Genomic DNA, 24,862 nt, shown 5'->3' on the forward strand with positions numbered 1-24,862 from the left:
CTGCTCGTGAAAAGCCGCAAGTTTCGGTTAAAAGGAATTCAAACCGCGCACGCATAAATGGTAAGTGACTTTAGGCACGAAAATTGAGGCGAATCCGTTTGTGATTAACGAAGTAAGAAATTTTAGGCCAAAACAAACATTTTCAAATAACCGTACAGAACACGATTCAGCACGCGAATAATTTGCAATATTCAATTAGTCAGCCCAAACATGTAAGGTAAGATCCCTTAGTTCCTGACCACCAATTAAACATCAACGTCAAACCCGATGATGCCTCGAACCGAACGGCCGCCTGCGACTAACGCTAATTAAATTCAGCCGTTAATTAGCGTCAATTCATAATCCACGGTAGTGCAGCACACATACACACGCCACCACCCACGTCATGCCTACACACGTATACACCTACCAGATAAAGGGAGGGACAATACACACATCAGCTGCTGGAGCCAGAGGAACTCGAAGGACCAACTCAACGGCACGGCTGGTAATGACAATGCAACTAGTCCTATAGGACGTTTTGACTTAGCGAAGCACCAGCTCGGAAACACCGTGCCGGGGATGCGCTCGAGGAATCGTACAATACACACACCGATGGTGTAGGTGCTGATATAATGATATTGTGCATTCACTGTATATATACCTATAAAGGCAATTTACTCTCTCTTCAATGCAGTACTTTAGGTATTGTCTGTGTATTGTATACTATAATGTATAATAAAATGATTTAATTGGTGTCGGTGTCGGGTGTGAGTACGTAATAACAATAGATTTTCAGGGGTAGGTATCGTCTCGTTGTTGTCTCTTGTATTTATGCCCACTGCTGTGTTTCGACGAATCTTGAGGACGGAAAGACGGTGCAGTTTTATAACAGTGATATTTTTCGGGTGGGATGCGTGGGGGTTTTTTTAGTCGACACTGCTGAGGGAATTTTTTTTTTTCGTATCATACATCACAAAATACAATTGGCTAAGAGGAAACAGTCACGAAAGAGTCAATAGTTTTCTGGCCGAGCTTGCTGATGTCAGTTGATTGGTGTTGTCCTCTTGGGGCTCAGCCAAGTTATGACTTTTTCTTCTCTCAGTCGATGTCTCGAAAATGAGGTGGAGGGAGGGAAAATTATTGATTAGATTTTTTTTGCAAGAATCGCCTCCAAGTTTTGCTTGTGAGAAAAACCTTCGTTTTTTAACGAAACTTGTGTCATCCATGTACAGTATTTATGATTATATATATGAAAACTCAAACTAAAGCTAGACTCGAGTGCTTTTGACGGGTTTTTGTGGAAACAACGTGGTTCGTTATAAGCTGCGATACAACTAAAATTACTATTATCTTTTTCGTAAAGAATCAATGGTCGGCAAGGTAACAAGTACTCATATAATAGGTATTTCGGGCAAAAACAGTCGTTTTAAATTTCAATTTTGTCCACCCGATAAGAAAAGTGAAATAAAAATGTAATGAAAAAATCATTTTTGACCTGTTTCAGGTTGGAGTGTTTAACTGTCGCTTTCTTCGGTTGTACAAGTAAATTTTCGAGCGTAGAAAATAGCAACGATAATCAGAAATCGTGGTGTGCTTCAAGAATGGAGTCATTTAGGGAATACCTATTGCAAGAAATAATTAAGTTCCAAGAGGAGCACATAGCCGAGAAAAGGAGGAAGATCGATAATCATCAAGTAATCGATAGTTACGATGAATTTTTTGTTTTCAATCGGAAAAGATGAAAATTAAAAATTTGGCATCCTTTTTTTTCAGAAAAACTCCAGTGAAAATGGTAACGGCACCGACAAAATCAGCCCCGAAAGAAGCATACACATCGAAGGGCTGACCGTAGAGGTATCGTGGACAAACGAGTATCGTACCGATGAGCATTACTTTCGCCAGAGGCACCGATGAACAATTTTTTTTTTTTTTTTCAGATGAGAAAATACTTTTTGGCCGAACTGGAATCCGCTTTATCGAAATATTTCTATTCGCAGTCGAAACAGTGCGTCGCGGAAGCCGTGATCAAAAATATCGTTTGTAAAATGGAGTATGCCATACTCTGCAGTAGCGGGACGCTCTTCAAGTACAAGAGCTCAATAGTTGAAAATGTAATTTGTCGAAGAGTTGCAATGAAAAGCAAATTTACTGCGTTAAATGTGCATATTTCATTCGCAGATTGCTGGTATAACGAGAGGCTTTCTTAACGGCGATCCAACGACCACAGAGAGCGTTGATGATTCTTTGGGTGCAGAATGCCAAACTCACTCGACGGAGGCTGCAAAACACCGAGTCATCGATGTAACTTTTACAATGTTTGATTCATTTTAGTAAAAAATTCTTTTTTTTTTAAATAATTTTATTGCAGTCAGAAGACGTGAAAATGAATATTAACGAAAGCAAATCGAGTACAAATTTAGAGATTGCAAAATACAGCAGGGATAAAAAATCTGAGTCAGAGCATTCACATCTAACTGCGGTAGGACTGGACAAAATCATTTTACGGATTTTAAATGCTTCTACTAAATAAAGTGTCCTTTCTTATTTTTGAAACATTTTTATTCATCACTCTTTACAATAAAATATCGAGGCAAATTTTTTTTTTTTATATCGCATGAGTTTGATGCATTTTAGATATGAAAGTTTATTGTAATAAAATATGTCAACTCTATTTTTCCTAAACTGATTTTTCTTTAAAATTGTAAGACCTAATTTTTGATAAGCTCTGCATTACAAAGTAGTGATTAAAAAATATTTACTCGAAAGAAAAAAATTACACTACAAAAATAAAAATTACATTTAATAAATATTATTCCAATTTTTTACCGTAGACATCGGAGAAGGAAAGAACTGCGTGTGAAAATGCATTGCCTGAAGCATCAACGAATGGAATAAGCGATTTGGTAGACGCGAGACCGAAAGTAAAAATAATCTCGGTAAAGGTTCACAAACTCCCCAACAAAAGTAGCAACGAATCGCCGTTCGTACCCATCGAGTTATACAACAAAATCGTCGAGGCTCGAGATGATTCCGTAAGTTTCGCTACCACGTTTTGATCCCCCCGAAAAAAAATGCAAACTCGACGATATTTTCCTCATTTCAGATCGGAGGCAGCGGGAGAAGCGCTTCTAAACGCAAGTCATATGAGAATTCCTCCAACTCAGTGTTTCGATTGCGAAACGATTCTAGCGACTCCACGACACAGGACGACTCCATGAACGTACAGTCACAAAAAACTATTTTTTTTTTTTTTTTTTTTTTTTCCAAAGAAAAGCTTCGTAACGAGTGTGTTTTGTGGAATAGATTTCAGATATCGAAAGGGACGCTCTCGGAGACGAACCTTTAAAAGCGTCTGCAGGTGGAAAAACTCAAGCCAGCTTGGACGAATCCTCCCAAGGGAGCACGCCGTACTTCTCAGCGGCCGAGTCGTTCGGCGCAAACACGCAAATCGACGTGTGTATCCTTTCGCAACGAATCTCCTTGGTTTTCTGAAACCCAATTGTTTGAATTTTTTCCAGAGCCAGAGCATCGAAAAGAGTGGCGATCACTTGAGCATCTCCTGCAACAACGTGTCCGATGAAAATATCACTTGGGACTGTGACAAGACCGAAGAGGTATACGCGATTTGTGACCATCACCCCAGGGTCATGAAAATATCGTCGAACGTCGGCGGTGTTGGCTTTCCCAGAGCTGTGTCCACACCCTACGAGCCTCACTCCTTATACACCAAAGACGAAATTTGGGACATCATATTGGGCCCGCTGCAATTGACGCATAATGATTTTTCTAAAAAATTATGAATCGAGCACATTGTTCACCTGTACATGTGCAACTCATCAATTTTAATCACTTCCTCCAAAATTAAAAAAAAAAAAAGTATTTATTTATTAAATCACTCAGCTGATAGTAGCAAATTTTGTCGTTATTATAACCAGTGTTTATGTATTCAAACAATAAAACACCTGTGACTACAGTTAAATTCAATCGAAGTTCCTGCGATTTCATTTGTCCTTAAATCAACGAGTACCTACGTGACACGTGGGTGTACACAAAGTACGGGTGTAATCGTCAACGTTTGCGGTTATCAAACATTAAACGAGGCGGTCGAAGCTTTGCTATCGAAATTAATGATTGGAGCAAATTTTTTACCAATTTGATGTGCAAAAAAACGAGATACTAGAAAATATCACAAACATACACGCAGCTGTCGGTATCACGACACGGGGCACTTTTTTTTCGGTATTCAGCGTGAGACTGCGATTTTGGTTATCTCCGTGAGTTTAACATTCGAGCAAAGAATTAATTTTTCGCAAGGTGTGTTGAGAGCAGCAATAAAACTTGTCACGTGGCACCGTAAAAAAAAAAAAAAAAATAACGTCCCTGTGACAGACGCTTGTTTTTCTTTTCTCCATCAGCTGCAGCCTGTCTGACTATAATCGAGCTGTTCTACTGCTTGATAGGCACGGCTACGTAGTGTCACGAAGAAAGAGCTCATTTAAATGTTATAACTACTTACGCAGTACTTATACAAAATTTCAAAAGTAGCGTCGATTTCATGCCAATTTCATCGATCATTTACATTCATCGACAATTTCGTTCAAGTTTAATGTCTATGAAACGGAGAGAGTTGAAATCCTAAAACTACTTTTATAAAAGTTCTTTAGTGTCAACACTCTTGTAAAATATTATAAATAATGTATTAAAAAAACAATACAACATTACTTTGATCGGACAGAGCATAGTCTACAATGTTGTATCTTCTTTTCTTACAGTTTTTTATATAATCTTTCGTGATTATGAAAATAAATGACTCGATCATATCGAAATTACGTATAAGAAAACAAAAAGGTTTGTAACAATTTTTTTTATTCAACACACGTCAAACAGGCAGATGTACTAGTGTAATAATGTTCAAGACATTCCTCAACAAATAAACAAATAAAAAATTGTAACACTTTTTAAAAAGATCCCTGAAATAATTGTTGTTATTTAATAACAATTGTTTGAAAGAAAGTTGCATAAATAACAAGTTTACAATAATTAAATAAACGCGTAAGTATCCACTGTACGTCAATTAAAAAAATGTCACCAATTTCGCTCAAATACTGATGTGATATCGTTTTTGCTCGCAACTATATGAATGACAATGACGCGTGGTAATTTTCCACGGGTATTTTCTGAAGCGCATTTCACGTCGTCGCAGGATCGAGTCAGCAATCAAGGATCGTTTTCCTCGACTAGAGAGACGTGACGAACTTCAAGAGCAGCGGAGTCCTTTAATCTCGACCCATTCAAGTTTACTTCGAGGTCGGAGGCGAAGCAACGGGGGACGGCTTCGTGTGTTTAATTCATACGTGCACACAATACATGCAAGCATCTTACTCACATACAGCGGTTAGTCTCATTCATGGTAAGTATTAAAAAAAAAAAAAAAAAATTATTCTGAGATGCGTGGATTAATTTATGAGCAGTATTAGACATGCGGAGGAAATATAGATGGAGTCTGTCTCTCAATCTTCGTTTTCTTCTACCTCCTGTTGCACTTTGGCAAAAATTTCAAGTGCTCGTGTTGCTTGACCGATCGACAACAGCTGAATAAATGCATACCTATCACGAAATGGAAATAATACAATTTTTCAAGGAAATACGATTTTTGTTGGAAATTTCGCAAGGTCCGAATTTCTTAATTACAACTCTTGTAACTTAATCCCATGGAGATTAAAAAAAATCATAGTAATGAAAGTGGGGATAACAATTTTTTCGGAGGGGGAAGTATAAAATAACAAAAAATACAAACAAGTTAAGTTTAATAAAAATCAGTGTAGGAAATTATCTTGTTTAAGAAAGCAACAATGTGTTGCGTTGAAAAATACAGATTGAGAGAAATGTTAGATTTAATGTATACAGAATTGCAACATAAACTTTTTTCACCTTATTAAGTTATACAATTTTATTTTTTTTAACGATGAATAAATTTGAAAGCTTTACCAGTTTATAATTGATAAAAAGTTATAATTTTAGAGAAATTTAAAAATAAAATCGCTTTTAGGCAGCCAGGGTTCATCATTTTATAATAGATAAGGATCAAATGAAAAATTAACATAAAAAAGTATAAATATATTTCAAGTTCATATATATTATACATTCAACTCAAAACAGTGTACGTTATGCCTTATCAGTTATATCGTTGGTTATTTAATGTTTTAATCTCCTTTAGAAAGTTAGTTTTATAATTATTTTAGTATTGTAGTCCAAATATTCATGTATGATTAAAGATATTTTTTCGTTGTATGTTATTCATCATTTTATTGTACACATTATAATAATCTACTAATTAGATGACTCCAAAATGTCATATTTAGATACTGTGATTTTATAAAATATTTCTTAAGTCAGGTCATAACTCATAATATAACCACTGATTCACTAAATCATATACATGATGTTTATACTCAGTAGAGGTAAATGTGGGTATTACTGACACTTTTCTTTACCAAGACACATTTCCTGCATGAGTTTATAAACTTTTTTGTCTTTAAAATAAAGCTCATATGTAATCAGGTAGATATATCTGAGTAGATATACTAACAGAAAAATATTTGACTCATTTTCATTGCAGTGGTGAATTATTATACAATTATTCACGAAATTAGCTGATTGCTGGTGTATTACTGCCATTGTGTGTACATTACTGACTTCCTATTATGCTGCCAGTGAGTATATATGTATTGCTACCCATGTGTTACTGCCCACTTGTAAATAAGCTTACATTTAGCTTACTCAATGATTAACTCTTGAAATAAAATACAATACAGTACATTGTTAAAATTATCACAACAAAATCAAACAATAATTTTGTAACCATCGTATATGTTTTATTTGCATTACATGCAAAACTTCAGATGTTTAAACAAAATTTGGTTTTTTTTATAGAGCCATAGTCGAATTCCAAGTTATAAAGTTCGTATTTTTTTTTGTTCGTAGTAATCGTAAAATCTGAAAATACATTTAGACAACATTTTTATCACATAGTGTATGCATGACTGCCTATCATTGAAACAACTTAACCTACATGAATGCTGTAATTGCAGCATGACTTGAGATCAATGTACGAGACACTGCCACTTAAAATGAATATTAATATAAAAATATACGACAAATTTAATAATTGAAATAAAAAAAAACTTTTGATCTTTAGTAACAGTTCATTTATTGTCATACTTTTAAATTTACAATTGAAAGAACGTACGTTTTGTTCTTACTGAAAAATAATATGACCATTGTATGACTAGAATCGCATTATTGCCACTCTCTAAAAAATTCTTACATTCAGTTGATTTACAAATAACTTATTTGTTCATTTTTGGTCGTAACTCATTTGTGAAAACCTAAGAAATTTTGGGAGAAAAGTTCTAAATGTAGAATCATGCCAAAAAAAACTGTAAGTTGTATTTGATCATATCAGGAGTGCACATAAATTTTTTCAGATTTTTTACCAGCCAAGTTTTCGAAAATAAAATTATCAAATAATGACTGTTGATCATCTTCTGTTATGAGAAAACAAGTGAGGTTGCCTTTTAATTGAAATTAGGGTAGGTATGTTGTAAATGAAATTAGAATAAAAAAGCCAAGCTTTTGTCAAAAGTATAAATTTACTTACTGTTTGGAATTTAAAGATTGCAAGATAGGTGGTGGTGCACGGGGAAAGGGAATAACCCGTTACGTGGACATCATCCGTTAATAAGTTTTATGTCAAATCTGCAGGTGGGTACTCCTCTTGGTTTGGGGTTTGGGGTAGTGATCAGAGGGAAAAGTCTGAGTCCTCCAACTACCCTGTTGTTTGAAGGAGATGATTGTCTTTAGAAATCGTTTAATCGGGATAGCGCGTACGCAGTCCCGGCTACCAAAAATAATACGCCCGAGATATCCACATTAGGGATATTCGCAAGGGTCAACTCGATCGCAGTGCAATGATCGAGTCTCACCTCGGGGAATCTGCCATGATGATCACAGATATCCCTGCGTCAGGTAAGTATGTTAAACTCAGCACATTCGCGGCTATTTATGCACTCGTCTTTGCAATGTCTCTTTTGGGTTCTCCGGTTTCTATACTTTATCGTCACAGTATATGCCACACACCCATCTAGCGGTCGGTTGGCGACGCAGTTCAGGCTCTGCTCCAGTGAAAGGGTTATTTTTGTACGGTAAGGTTCTCAAATACACAAAAATAAGCATAATTGACAGATCATCGGATAACATACTCTACGTTAAACAAAGTCCGATGCAGGATACAAGGGGACAGGGTATAAAGGTACATGCAAGCGCATCTTTACATGTTTGCACCAACCGAGGGAGGAGTCTATGACTGTGACGTCACGATGACCACGGAATTCAAAAATTTTTTTAATTTTTTAATGACACTAAATATTTAAGTTCTTAATATTTCACGATACTTACATCCAAGAAACAAATTTTTTTAGCTCGAAAAATATCTTTTGGATTATAAAGGCATAAAAATACTTATTTTTGGGTCTTCTTAAATGGTCAAAAATTAAATTTTTTTGGATCTATTTTTTTTTAAATTGTGTGTGGGCCTAAAATACTTTCTCGGAAAGTAAGATGACAAAACTAATTTTAATTTCTTAGAGTTGTCCAATCTTGGGGGATAATGAAATTTTTTTTTTTGAATTATTACCATCAGGTTGTGATATAACATATAAAACATGAATTATTTTAGACAATCTCATCATATTCCTAATAATAACTCATAAATCTAATACTTATAGCCTGGTTTCAAAATTGTTACAGTCTTTATTTAGAAGCCAGCGAGATTTATGTGCCTTATAATTTAAATAAAATCAAGTCCCTCTGAGTAACAAATATTAGCTGAATAGTATTAAAAGTTCCTGTTTTATTTAAATCCGTTATTTAGTTGGTAGGTCAGATTTCCTCTGTGCTTTCCATGTATCTACATACATGAAAAAGTTTACTCACCAGCGCCTTGTTGCGGTCAGTCATTAAGCATATGATGCACGTGATAATATGTAGGTATAGGTATACTACATAACTCATGATGGTATCCGACCGACCGACTGAAAAACGCACCGGAGCAAAGCATAAAATGTTTTAAATATTTTAGTCGGAGATATTAGCTCTATTTTTTTAGATTCTAAAGATTCAAAACATATATCCACTGCTTCGTCTACACATTGTTACGAGCCAGCTACTTTCGATCGTGTATTTAAACAGCGCCCTCTTAAGAGAAACTTGAGTATGCAGTATGTTTATGCTTGTATGCTGTGCTCTACCTCTACGCCTAGCATGATATCAGTATAAATATAATACCTGTACAACTAATTATACTTTTTACTTAAAAAAAAACAATTTTAGTCCATACAAACCAATAAGGTAAAGGGCCGAGTTTCAGGGCTTGTCTCTATTTATAAGACATGTGTCTAAAAAATTGGGATATATGTCCCTAACTGGAACACAAAGCTAATTCGGTGTATTAAGGTGTTAAATAATCTGGTACATTCAGTTTTAAGGTTTTGTTCGTATTTGCACGTGATTATAATGCAGTGATGTACTCAACTTTTTTTACGTGAAAACAGAACTACAAGACTACACTATTTTTTTTAAAAATAATAAAGAAAAGGTATTGAAATGTCTTAATAAATTTTTCCTTTAAAAAAAGAAATTATTTAATAAGCTTAGTTATTGACTATTTCATAAGTAACAGGGGCGGATTTTAAAATTGTCCAAAAACTGGGCCTGTCTAAGAAGCTAATCGTGTTAGCTATATTTAATTTAAAGTTGCCAGAAAATATCAGGGTTTGCCACCCGTTGAGGGTTTCGAAAAGTCTGCTTTTTTTATTTATTTTATTTACGACACACTTAAAATGTAATAGTTACGTTGTTAACTCACATTAAATATTGAAAACACTCATTTTTAAGTATTATTATGTTCAGTAATTAGATTTTATATCTAGTACTGCAGGTTTTTAGAGCAAATGCTGGGCCCTATAAACTCTTTGTGGTTGCTTTAGATGTCACGAAAAAGGCCTTGAGATGAAAAATGAAAATTTCTTGTACCACATTAAAAATATTTAATTGTCAGTTGAACTTGATTAATGTTTAAAAAAATCAAAATTTATCACTAAATTTATTCACAATCTAAAGTAATATTTAATTTTTTCTAATGAAAGGATAACAGTTATTAAAATACGTATGGTACATTGTTTTGAAAATTTAAAAATGGAATTTGAATGAAAAAATGCATTTATTGAAATTTCTTTTTTTTTTCAGGAAGCGTTTTCATACTCAAAAAACGGAAGAGTACATTGAAAAATGGGGAAAATTCTTCTTTTACATTTGCTGTGAAGATGAAGACCCGCAGCACTTCAGTGGATTTTTTCAAGATCTGAACGTGTTGTAAGCCAATTGTTGTGCTGTGATACATATGGACTCGGTGACATAAATATTAATTGCGCTTAATTGAGAACTCATGGTGATTAATAACAAATTTACGACAAACGGTGGATAATGTCAAAAAAATTTTCACGTTACAAAGTCTTGCCATTCTTTAAACTTGTGGATCAGCTTTAAATAGTTGTTTTTTCTATCGAAGTAATAAAACAAATTCAGGAAAACTCGAGGAAAATCTAATGTCGCTAATGAATAAAAATCATAATTCCCCGGTATTGTTGTTGTTGTTGTTGTTAGTAACCTCTGCAGGTTAAATTCATGCGTGTAAAGTAAAGTGCCTACCGAGCTATCGTTTGCATTTTGTGAGCAATGTTTGAATTTCAAGTGCCAAATGGATTGTAACATTGCCACAAATTTTTTGCAGTCGCAGATATGTGCGATTTTTAACAAACGTGTAAGCTGAGATTGCTGATGAGGACACTGCTGGATTTTGCGTACGATGCTCCTCTACGAGTTGAATTGATTTATTGGTTGACGGTGGAAAGCAGTTCACCGTTGAGTGAATGTGTAACTTTCGTTTTTGAATTTAGTTTTTTTTATAAATATACGTTAACGTCTCTTAAATAAACGTAAATCATTAACAGTTCCTTTAGATCACCATATAACGCAAATTTCATTTTGCGGTCAATGTAAAAAGCAAAATCAAAATTGCATTTTGTTAATATTTTTAACTTCGATATGCTCAACGCTAAACTTATAATAAGTATAAAGATAACATGCAACGATTAACCAAAAATTGTTTTCAGATTCTTGCTGTCTCAGATATATTCATTTGAATGCTGCTAGTTGAGGTGCAGAGACGAACATGAACTGGTAGCTTTATCTGTTCACAGATTACAGTACGGAATTGTGGGGTTTTCAATTGATTCTGCAACGGAGGTCAGTCAAATAAGTTTTCTTATTACTCTTAATTGAAAAAATATTTTTTATTTAAAAGATAATTGATCTTTGTGGATTTTTCTTGTTTTTTTTTTTAGGATCTATGGATTTAATGCCTGAGTGACACGTTTTATTCATTAGGGCACAGGATCTCACAGCTGTACTCTTATCATGATCCATTCTAATTACAAGATAGTAAATTTTCAAACCTCTTGCGTAATAAATATGTATGTTATTTAATGTATATGTAAAAGAATGTAGTTCGTTTATTTATAAGTATAGAATGATAGTAATTACTCTTTTGTAAAAAAAAAAAAACCCTTTGTATCGATGAGACAAAAATAATACAATTTTGGAAAATGTTTTTATAAACTTTGACAATCTAAATCCATTCCAAAATTGAATGCGTAAAAAATTTCAATCTTCCTTTTTATTGTATAAAAACATATATTGTAACACAATAGCATCTATTATCATTTAAATAATCCCTTGTGATAAAGAAAAAATTATGTAGTCTTAATTATCAGATGTAAAACTTACAATATTCAATCTTCTTTTTAATTGTATGTAGTAAACTGTTTTAAAACTTTTTTAAACTTTATTTAAATTTTGTATTAAGTGAAAAAACTTTTTTCCCACTAAACTTTAAAAAAAGCTTTTCCAAACATAGTTTTTGTTACGCAGGAACTATCCTGCAGTACCGCGTTCTTCATAGCACAGTAGTACATGCCAGTGAATGTCCTTACAGGAGGTTCATCACTCATAGATTTTTTTTACAATTATTATTTAAACATCATACATATATTTGAAAAAGCATAAAAAGTACCCAAAAATATTGCAGATCGTTTTAACTTTTATTTTTCTCTATACCTATGTTTAAATTTAAAAAATCTCAATTTAACATGTAATCTTATGAAAAAATCCCTTAAAATTGTAATTAGCGATTAGTAGAAATCTCAATTTTTTTTGCCTAACAAATAAATTTTTAATAAACCTATTAAATTTTCTAATAGATCCACAAGTGAGATATTTTAATAACACAAATAAAAAGGGGATGATTATGCGTAAAAACGAGTGTGTATAAGTACATCCATATAAAAAAAATTATTGCCAGAGTTGCTGCATCTGTTACGCTCCTCTCACCTCTCAGAACTTTTCTTCCCCCTTAACTGTGTGATGAACGTCCTTAAGTCAAAAAATCACTCACGTGACGAACAGAAAAAGAATAAAATGCAATAAAAATCAATTATTACATTCATAGAATACAACAAAATTTTTTTTTAATATTGAAATAAATGAGAAAATTGTATCAACATTTTTTCATTTATTCATTGTAAAAATAAAATATTAATGAATAAATAAATATTTATGAATACAAAGAAAAGCTGCTCTCGTAAAATAGTATTTTAATGTTTACATTAAAAGTAAGGTACGAGCCACGTTCGTCAGCAGGATATTGTGGGTTCAAGGATCGTGGGAACTGTTTTTTTTCTCTTTTATTATTGGTTTAAAAACATGAAAGAAAATTTCATAATAGGGACATGTTTCACGAATAGGTACTTTTACCTTATGAGAAACAAAGTTAGGTTGCCTTTTAAAAAGGGTAGGTATATTATGAATGAGTTAGATTAGAATAAAAAAAAATTAAAAAGAAAAGCCTTGCCAAGCTTTTGTCAAAAATATAATTTCACTTACAGTTCGATGTTTGAAGAGTCCAAAAGAGGAGGTGGTGCACGGGGAGAGGGAATAACCTGTCTACCTGTTACGTGAACATCATTCATCGATAAGTTTTATGTCGAATATGCAGGTATTGAATCCTCTTGGTATGAGGCAGTGATCAAAGAGAGTCTGAGTCCTCCAACTACCCTGTTGTTTGAAGGAGATGATTGTCTTTAGAAATCGTTTAATCGGGATAGCGCGTACGCAGTCCCGGCTACCAAAAATAATACGCCCGAGATATCCACATTAGGGATATTCGCAAGGGTCAACTCGATCGCAGTGCAATGATCGAGTCTCACCTCGGGGAATCTGCCATGATGATCACAGATATCCCTGCGTCAGGTAAGTATGTTAAACTCAGCACATTCGCGGCTATTTATGCACTCGTCTTTGCAATGTCTCTTTTGGGTTCTCCGGTTTCTATATTTTATCGTCACAGTATATGCCACACACCCATCTAGCGGTCGGTTGGCGACGCAGTTCAGGCTCTGCTCCAGTGAAAGGGTTATTTTTGTACGGTAAGGTTCTCAAATACACAAAAATAAGCATAATTGACAGATCATCGGATAACATACTCTACGTTAAACAAAGTCCGATGCAGGATACAAGAGGACAGGGTATAAAGGTACATGCAAGCGCATCTTTACATGTTTGCACCAACCGAGGGAGGAGTCTATGACTGTGACGTCACGATGACCACGGAATTCAAAAATTTTAAAAATTAAAATATTTAAAATGTAATCATACAAACTCTATCGAAAAAGAATTAAATATACTAAATAAGTAAGTAACGTATTGCGGTTATTAGGCGAAGGCTTAAAAAAGTGCCTTGATAAATAAAAGGACTTTGAATGTTACTTGTCCAAATTTATTGAAAGAGAAAAAATAAATTATGTAACAGTAATTATAATTTTTATATAATTTGAACAAACAGTAGTAGTTAAGTATTAAATATTTAACTAAGCGCAATTAATTACACTTAGGAAATACTCATTAGTATTTAACAAGGTAAAGGCTTTTAACATTTTTCTAGCTTTGTATTTTGTTTTTAATTTTTAAGATGACTTATTTATATGTCTCACTTTCCTTGAGACGTTTTTTTTATCAGATAAGTCATTGTCATCATGAAAAAACAAAAAAAAAACATAATGCGAGAGACTTGGATAAGTGATGTTTAAGGTGTAATTTATCTACCGACTGATATTTATCATATTATACAATCCGAACACCTTTGATGTCGGAAACGGTTTAGCTACATTTCCTAATTTTGGATATTTTTTTATCGATAACAACAAGCTTCATCGTAGATCTAATCTCTTATAATGGATATTTCAGGTAGTCTACTTACCCTTTTTCTTACGGTACAATATGTTGATGTCATTACTTTTGAAATCTTACATTTCGTTGAATACTTTTGAATAAGTAATATTAAAAATATCATACATCTTTAACAAGGCGCTTGATATTATTACGGTATCTGCTATTGAAATGATAACTATAGCAGATACACTTGTACCGTATTACAAGTATTTATGAAAATAAAATTTCTCAACAAGAATAGTGCATTGCCTTTTCGAAAAAAATTGTACTTTGAAGTATGTAACAAGGTATAAAATTATAGTGTCTGACTCTTAGTTATATCACTTTTATATATTATCACCTCGAATATCACTTTGGCAGAGTTTTGTCAATAGAAACTTTAAGAAATACTTTTACAAAACTTATTTCAGCGAAAAAAAGTAAATAGAATATTCTCGTACACTTCATTATATTTGCGGAAAAATTGTTTCTCCTGCCTCAATTACGGCTCAAGAGAGTAAAGTAGAGTAGGTTTGTTTGAAGCAGAGATTTGAAGAGTAGGAGTAGCGTTTTATTATTTCATTATTGTATATTGAGAGTGAGAATGGGTGAGAGGGAGAGAAAAAGTGTATTCACCCCAAATGTTCGAAAGTAGATGTGTGCGAGGTGGAAGAGGTATGAATAACAAAATAATAATCAGATGATTATGTGCTTTATTACGTACGAGTATAAAACGTATAATTCGCAAATAGCAAAAATAATACAACACTATATAGTGTGTAATTTTAAATAAGATAAAAAAAAGATTATAATAAAAAGGCTTACACATGAATATTATGTAGCTAGAAATCATATGATGTTTTTTTCTATACAGCATAACTACAAATTTGAAGAAAGTGGCAGCGTTGTTACCACATATGATATTATAACACTTATCATCTAAAAATAAAGAATCACATACACTTTGCTCGTCATAATATATTACATGTCTTTCTGCATACTTATAGTATTTTAAACTTTTTAATGTAATTTAAGAACATTTAAAACACTTACTGAGACCAGCAACGATTCGTTTAACTGAAAAAAGTCTAGAGCCATGAATCTTATTTCTGAACTTCTATAGCGATAGGAAAATAGTGATAGCTGAAATAAACGTATATAAATTTTTTAGCTATTCGTAGGTAAAATATACTGTTTTAGGAAATTTACCTGATATGTTATAGTTTTAGATTTCACACTACCATTATACGTCAAATAATTGACTAATATGTCGTGAATATTTTTAGTCTGAACAAAAGAGGAAGTTTTATATTAGCAATGAAACAACAATTTTTATTTATTTTTGTATTACCTGTTCGATTACCGAGCTCGCAGACTTAGTTAATAACAAGAACATGATAAGAATGTAAAAGATGCATATTAATAAATTTACTAGATATTCTACTGTAGGAAAACTATAAAGCAACGGCCTCATGCTATGGCGAGTAAAATCCAAAACTACCAAAAAATAATCTGTGATGCAGAAGAAGATTAATGAAGAGTAAAAGTTGGCTATTTCATTGGATACTTCAACTAATAACGTATATTTTTTTTGTAATTTCACTATGGTAAGTATTTTTTCTCGTTCACTTGCATAATCCGATAAATCCATTGTCGTCATACTAGTAGACTTTTCTAAAGTGCTTTTTAGATGAAGACAAATCATTTTAAATGATGCATCGATGAAAGTGCAAAAAAACATATATTGTAACACAATAGCATCTATTATCATCCAACTAATCCCTCGTGATAAAGAAAAAATTATGTAGTCCCAATTATCAGATGTAAAACTTACAATATTGGTAAATCTCAATACTTCAAAAATGTACCGTATCAGTGGAATACAAACATGTCTCGCGTTTGGTATTATTAATGTATTGTCTTTTACATAATTTTTGGATGCATCTACTAACTTTTTTACAGAATTTAGTTTTGTGAAAATAGTGATAGCTGCGTTGTGTTTCATAATTAATTGAATTAGAATTAAATTGACTGCCACCATTTCGAACATATGTGTAACTCTATAGTAAGCTTTCATGAACAATCATACATCCATAGGTGTAAAACTTAATGTATCGGATACTTGAACATAATTATATATGTTTATATATATCAATAAAAAAATACTGTAAGCTATCCCAGTATAAGAAAAACTAAATGACCAGTGATTGATAGAAGTATTTTTTATTGGAATTTCTTTGACGTTTATAGTTATGGTTCCCAGAATTTGATTGTATAGATAGAATAATTTTGTTAATGAAATCTTAAAGTTTCTGATGGTTCCTATTCTTGACATTAGTTTAGCAAACATCGTAGCCATAGAAGTTATCAGCTAAAACCAAAGGGGTAATTTAATTATAGAAACACACTCTTTTTTATTACTACACTTACTTTTGCAAACTTTGTCAAGTAAAAAACGGTTAATACAAATTGGAATTGTATTGTATGATAATGAAGTTTAATGTTAATTTTAATAGAAGTTAATGAGCTGCGTAAAATAGTGTAATATAAAACAGTACGTATTAAACGGTTTTTCTTTAACGATGAAAAACTGACCCGTTCGAATGATTCCGTACAATTGACTAATAATCGAACAGTATTCTGAGGAAACAGTAAAAACCTATTGATTTCTTAAAAATTTTTTTAATCAGCAAATGCATATCACAATTCACTACCTTTCATATACTTTAATGACAGTATGCCAAATACAGTGGAGTACATTCTGGATTATTGGATAGAACAAAAAGTGTCTAGTCACAAAAATAAGATGTGAACTTTATAAGCATTGGCCACTTTTGTGAATTGTATACTGAATTATTAAACCTAGTGGTGAACTGCTGTATATACTATTTTATTTTTAGAGCTTGCAGTTAGTTAGAAAAATTATAATACGTTGATGTTTAAAGCATATGAGAAGTTTAAAAAATTTAATTTCGATTTTGATTTTGAAAGTGTATTATAAGAAATCCCATAATTATCGTAAATGACATTTTGTCTAATAATGTGATGTTCAAAAATTAGATAGCGTCAAACGATTTCTTTTTCGCTATTTTGAAACAATTTTTTTAAGTCTGTACTCAGCGTTTATGCTTCAGGCAATGTAGTGTACATACTTTTTTTATTCTAACGAAACAAGGTCATAAATACATCCAATTACCTATATTTAGTACATCAGTTATACATATTAAGTACATACATAAATGTACTTATTTTTAAATATATAACCTGTAAAAGACAATACCATTTTAATTATACAACACACTGCTTACTGTTGACAGTGATGACAAAACCTTCTTATAGTAAGACGTATATTGTTTTGGCATATTATATTTTCTTTCCATTGTTGAGTAACATTTTATATTCATTTTGCTAAAACCTTATATTTATTTACTACAATTACCTAACTAAATAGAGCACTTGATGAGAGCCTTCTCTCGCAGCTTTGTACGTTGTCCACGAGGGTGCGTGTTGTCAGGTTTTAAGTTCCAATAAACCGGTTGAAAGTCAATAATATTTGTCATTGGAAACCAGTTGTAAAATTTGATCTCCGAACAAGTCTACCCAGAAATACCTTATTTTTACGATAGCAAAAACTTATGAAGACATGTCAATGGACTATTTCGAAAAATTTTGTCTCAAATTTGATCTGTAGCTTTATTTCAATGCTACACCCTAACATAGTCAAATTCAGAAAATTTCATCATAGTAGTACAAAATAATGGATTTTTTTTTTCCTTAATAAATATGGTCATGATAAACCATACCTAAGCAGTAAATAGTAGTAGTATCATGATATTTAAAAAAACTGCCAAAATTATTTTTCGATTTAAAAAAATGCGTAAGACTTAAAGTATTGCGAAAAAACACTTATTTAATAAAAAAAATTTTTAGCTCGTATCGCAACTTGTGTATTTTTAAATTTGTGTAAAATTTAAGCCTCTTCAGATAAAATTGGTGATTTTTGTGAAATAAAAATTAATGGAGTCACGTACAACTGGTTTATAACGTCATTTTAAATTTTACAACAAAAATTTAGATTATAGTATAAGATCCACATATAAGCTATCATCTCCTTAATTTTGAAGTAGTTACTTTAAAAATTGTTGAAGTTATGAATACTCAGAGATTGCAATTTTGAATATGACGATTTTCACAACTTTTTGCACTATGACTTTGCGAAAAATATGTTTACAATGAATTTTACGTTCAATTTTCCATCCAATTCGACTGACAAAAAAATAATTTTTACGGAAGTATGAAAAATAACTTAGTCGTTCTTTAGTATTTGTTTAATAAAAATTGTATCTTTGTAGCTTTGACAAAACGATTTTTCCTTATAATAGTATCATATCATAATGCTATTAAAATAGATTTCGGGCACTATTAACTGGATTCAACCTTGTCGAATGCCTCATTAACCAGATGAAATTTTAGTATATAAGATTCACACCTTAATTTTTATACTTAATGCTTCGGCATCCCCTTGCTCAAATATTCTAACAAAAACAGTTTAAAACATTTTTAAATCAAGAAAATAACGATCCTTAATCTGGTGTAAGTAACAATACTTGTAACTATATGTGTGATAATTGATGAATGTTTCTTAAAAATCATCAAATAATTTTTATTGTAATGAAAATCATATACCGTTATTTTATTTTTGCTTACAAATTTGTTTTGAATCAACACACAAGCTACATACTGTACAAATGTAATAATACTTAAAGCGCAAAATAAAAGAATTGCTGTAAAGAAATTTGTGAATTAAATATTTCCATCAAAATATTCTGAAAAAAAACACAATTATAGTTTGAAAAAGGTTAAGGTTAATTCAAAAGTTGAAACCGAAGTTGCACTGTAGAGTCTGTCAGCTTGACTTTTGAAGTGCACGATGATATTGGACAAAATCACTTCTGGAAGCCATTCTTCTCAAAATTATGGTATAACATTAGTGCAGCGTTTTGTAAAACCTTATATTTCAATAAGACATCATTAAAATTATTACTACCAAACATTTATAACACACTTTATTCAAAATAAGATCAATATGCTGTTTACTTGTTTTTTTTTTTTTTAAATTGCTTACAAATGCAAAATATATATTTATTTGTTTTGCTCCAGGTTTAGGAAATGAGAAATACTGACGGATGTTATTCAATACTTTCAAAAAATTTTCTTGTTATTTCGCCCATTACTGGTTAGTTAAAAATGTATTTTAGTAATATAGAGTGGATATTTTTGGGTGGATTCATACCTACAACTTTCTTTCACACATAGTCTTATGAAGAGGTTCCACTCACTACACTACTACCCACGAGATAGAATCACTACATTTTAAATGACTATAATTATAATTAACTTTATTGTCACATCATACAACATGTACATGAAATAGTAATTATTTATATAAATTTGTAGGTATTTGTTTCCGTCATATAATCATATTTTTATTCATTAAAAAAACTTGGACGCCCGAGAAAACTAATAATAAATTTTTACAAAACTTTAGGTATGAGGATCCTTGACGAGCGGCAAAAATTATCTGGTGCAAGCGCTGCACTTAACGTAAAAATTTTCTAATGAAAAAATAAAAACAAAAAAAAAATAAGAGCGGCATTTTTGCACGACTTTTCATGACCTTTTTATATTATCGTCAAACGTATCTGGCACGGAAAACATAATAATTACAATGACGCTGAATGATGCAAGTACGCGCGGATGTTAAAAAAAAAAAACCCCCACCGAGCTGGCTCGTATTTACATCGCAGATCTTCCGGTAAAGTTGCGCAAAAAAAGCAATAAGAAAAAAAAAAAAAAAAAAAAGCACCTCCGTTGGTCTTGTATGCAAATGAGCTCCTCTGTGTGCGAAAAAAAGAAAAAATTAATGACTTCTATTATACTAGACTGCTTTAAAGCACTGCACGCGTTTGTACACACATATATGCGTGTGTATATGCAGAGGGTCAAGTAAAAGAAGAAAGAAGTGCAGCTTGCGGAACAGGTGAGGGGTAGTTCCTTCGTTAGTCTCGTTTCTGTAATTAAACGTGCCTTTTTTTTTTTTTTTTTTTACCAGAATGTATTTCAAACAAGGAATAAGTGACCTGTATAACATTTTCTTATTAAAATTTTCTTCTTTCTCGGATGTAGGTAATTGTTGGAGATCGTCATCAAATAATCGAGTACCTTACACGAGTCTTATCGTTTTTCGTTGATTACTTGCTTTGAAAATATTAAAATTAAAAGTCAGTATAAATGCATACTTTAATTAGAGTGAAAACAATAATTTAATTCAGGCCTCTTTATTCGATATTTCACTAGTTTTGACTCATCACGTGGTTTTATTATAGAGCGGGTAATCGGAAAGTTTAGAAGTAAGTACTCAATTTTTTGCATTTTAATTCTTTGTTGTCGATCAATTTGAAAGAAAGTGTCTTTGAAATGGTGATGAGTTGAAAGATAGTGTCGTTAAAGTGGTGATGATTTCGTTGAAATAATAGTCTAGGTAAGCGAGAGCGAGAAAAAAGTTTTGGAAATAATAATGCTTGCGCTGAAAAAAAAATGTTATTCATTTAACGATGATTAAATTATGAGTAATATCTATAAAGGGAAACAAATCAGCTAAAATCTCATCTCATTACTCAAGTTTGTATTTTATTAAAGCGCACGTCATATTTAAATGTAATATTATTTAATTTTATATTTCCAACTGTACGTGGCATTCTATCCATTAGACCACCATAAAAAGTTTCAACCCTGAAATTGTAAAAAAATCTGATTATTTTAGTTTTTGATTACTATAGATGGAGAGTTTCAACACATGAAGCTTTTTGGGTTGAAAGTGGCGTATGAGCGTAAACTGGGTCACTTAGTGAAATCCCTCCGCGGAATCTAATATAACTTGCGGGAATTTTGAAATTTTCTCAAAATAAAGCGAAAAAAAAAAATTCCTCAAAAGTTTATCCAATCGTAAATTAAATGAATTCATTTTCCACACACTCGCAATTTTATGTTTCATATTTGAAATGATTCGCACTGCATATAGTAAAAAAAAAAAAAAAAAAGAACCAGATCCCCCTCCTGCTGTAGGTGCTGCACATATGCATGATTGCATGAGTGCACAGGTGAGTGTTAACACACATTCGCACGCTCAATATGGGTACGCGTAAAATTCAAAGTGGCCCTTACACCAGCTTCTCTTATTCCCTCCCCAGGCAGGTGACATATACACATTTTTTTTCCTCTCTCGTGGCAATGTAAGTACCAGCTTTCGTATACGCGCACGCACACGCTAAAGTGTCTCAAAGTCACTGCCTCTCAGAGGCAAGCGTAAGTACCACGATTATTACGACTCTCGGGAGCTCCGAATGAGAGCTTATACTCCCACCTCAAAGGCTTTTTTTGCTTTTATATTTCACGCTCGAGAATAAATACTCACAGGGCGTACGATGTTGGTAGGGGAATGTAGGTCTGGTACAGGCTTATATTGCTTACTTTTCTCAATTTTTTTTTCCCCCAATAAAATATTTGAAAAAAATCTTATCATCATGCATGTGTTTTGTGTGCTATTGTTATCTCACGATACTCTTAATTACATACACAGACACTTGCAGTTTGGGGTGTTCATAAACTACGTAGTGTTCGAAGGGAAGCTGATAAGGTGTATGATGAAAATGTTTTGCTATACTAAGGGTTAATGGGAGGAAATATTCTCAGTTCAAGGGTTAAGAGCCCATCCTAAAATAGAGATGTACGTAAAACCATTATAAAGACGAAAGAATGAGATTAGGTTCAAGCGTGAGGGATTTTTTAAAATGACATGGCATCAAAACTCGAACTTTTTAAGTAAGAGTATACGATACTTTGACGATTGTATATTATGACGATGAAATGCTTCTGTGCAAATAAAAGTTACTATGAAATTCTATGACTGCAAAAATTTATTTCTGTCGGAAGCTTCCTTTGAAAATATACTGTGGTTGCAAGTCAAGCATTGAAATTTACGTAGCGTGGTTACATGAGAATCTTTTCAATGAAAATTGTTTGACATATGCACTGTTTGATTTAGCCTTTGCTTACTTTACTTTTTAATTAGATCATTTATTTTTTATGAACAGACTTGGTTCCCTTTTACTCATTTTACGCGTGAGTGATAAAATAGACGCCAAGGCGTGAGCCCCCCGATGACTATCAAGGTAATGAAAGAAGAAAAGCCCAAGCTTTTTATTACGGTGTAAAAGGGATTCTGATAGAATCTAGTTTTTTTTATACATTTTTATTGATAATATAAAAAATTTTCCATCGTAATTAATTGCATTAAAACATACAACTATACATTAATGTAAACAATATTTTACGTAAAAAAATAAAAAATTTTTTTTCATTTTATTTAAAAATGTTGTGTGTGGCATCGCAGTTCTCTTAAATTTTGGTGCTTCGTAATATTAGTGATTTCAGTAACAAGTGGGTATTAAGGTACTTGATAATTCAGTGCTACGTACAATACCACGTATACCTACACGCGTCTCTTAATAGGCGAGTAGGACAGTCGAGTCTGGAGCAGTGAAAAGATCAGCTTTAAATTACATGACCATTAAAGCCTTTTAACGATTCATTTGGGAATTACTTTCTGTGGATTTACACGTTGCCCTCGATAAAATAAGATTTGTGTATTTTCAACACATACTTCATGTAAAGTATAATTTGCACAAAAATGTACGCAGTATATTAAATTATCTTCTCGATTTGGAAAACAATTAGGTTACAAGAACAATGCGACTTCAAAATAAAGATACGGATTATTGAGAGTGTGTCTTGAGATAAGTATATGCGCTGCAAATTAACCGAAAAATGGTAAATAATATGAAAACCAACTATTTCAAGAGCTTTGTTATTTTATAATACTGGTCATAAAATTTCGAAAACCTTGTAGAAGACAATTTGAATTTTTGAACAATTTTTTCTCAAATCCAAGCTCGAACGTGCACGTGGGTGTGCTTTAAACGGGTGCTTGAAGGGCTTACGTTAATCCCGAGAGGTTTCCTGCAGTGCGCCTAATCTAACTCGTTCATATAAACGCAAATGTATGAAGAGGCTTTCCCATGAATATTTTCATTTGTATTCTAAAGAGGACCTATGAGAGTAGGATTTATGTAGGGGCATATGTGTAATTTAATTAAAAAAAAAAAAAAAAGTTTTACGGTATATTACGATAACATTTTTTATTTTCAGACAGGGGTGCTTTATACTTTTACCAGAAAAAAACATGTAACTGTATAAAAAATGAACATGAAGAGTACGAGAAAAATGTTTATCGTAAAATGAATGTGGTCCAAATGCTTTACATTATGGTTGTGATTAATCATGTGTTTACGTTATCAAATTTCCAGACTGGCTCAACTGATTGAGCTCAATTTAAAACAACTTTGTTTTTATAATAAAATATGTTGAGAAGGTTTTGTTGGCAGAAGAATATTTTTCTACGGTATTTTTACTACCAAGCATATAGAAAAAAGTCTGTTTTTCGCTATACTTACTTCCATAAAGTGACATTTTACATGATAAAATTGTCCATAGTAGTCATCTAAAAAAATAATAGTAACAAAAGTGGCTGTAAATAGTTAAAACCCCAGTTTTGACTTATACAATAGTAAGAAATTAACGTTCAACAAAAAAGTGGTAAGGACAAGAGTAGTGGATCTTGGACAAATACTTTTTAGTATAGTATAAGTTTCACTGTCATGTATAACGTAGCCAATAAATAATGGAAAAAAGTAACTGAACGGAAATAGAGAAAAAAAAAGATATTGTTGTCTATTATAAAATGAAATTGATATTTTAAGACAAACAGAAAAATACATAAGAAAAAGGTTGTATAATAAAACAAATTTACATTTAATTTTTTTTGGAACGTTATGTTGACGCCTTAAGAAACATAATAATATTTAATTTATTCGAAATTTGTTTAATAAAACAAATTAACTCACGTTGACATATACATTTAACCCTATCACATTAAACACAAAAGTTGCAGATCTTTCAAAAATTGAACTTTTTTGTGTCGTTTGTTTTTCTGTACAACATTATTCTAAAATTTTTAATGATGAAACTCGATTTTAATTAACAAAATGTAGCTCATAATTTAGAATCATCTTTTGTTTTTTTACTTTTTACGTAGTCTTTTTATACATTGAATCAATTGTATTCAAAACGAAGACCCCACTTTTAGAGAAGAAAAAAAAAGGGGGAACGAGCACTAACCGTCTATACATATGTTATTATCACCCACTATTTTTCATTAGTTAAATAAATTGTAAGGAGGTAGGTTGTGCGGGAAGGTGAAATATACATCATTAATTAAGTAATTTTTAAAATATTTATTGACATCTGCCAAATATACATGACGGCTTCTTAAAACTTATACATCCGATTAAGCTCCATTCACAGTGGTATGTAATGTTGC

The 24,862-nt window shown here is 32.1% G+C and overlaps 2 non-coding genes across 2 annotated transcripts; both read right to left on the reverse strand.

The window, feature by feature from the left end:
* Positions 1–7,856: 7,856 nt before the first annotated feature.
* On the reverse strand, positions 7,857–8,018 carry LOC111643139 (U1 spliceosomal RNA). Its single transcript, XR_002759656.2, has one exon. It is a non-coding gene; the product is annotated as a U1 spliceosomal RNA (small nuclear RNA).
* Positions 8,019–13,253: 5,235 nt separating this feature from the next.
* LOC111643131 (U1 spliceosomal RNA) lies at positions 13,254–13,415 on the reverse strand. Its single transcript, XR_002759655.2, has one exon. It is a non-coding gene; the product is annotated as a U1 spliceosomal RNA (small nuclear RNA).
* Between the last annotated feature and the right edge of the window lie 11,447 nt (positions 13,416–24,862).

Source organism: Copidosoma floridanum, unplaced genomic scaffold (assembly GCF_036245765.1).
Source record: "Copidosoma floridanum isolate Cflo_tuat_1 unplaced genomic scaffold, Cflo_Japanese_pri ptg000020l, whole genome shotgun sequence".
Classification (NCBI taxonomy): domain Eukaryota; kingdom Metazoa; phylum Arthropoda; class Insecta; order Hymenoptera; family Encyrtidae; genus Copidosoma; species Copidosoma floridanum.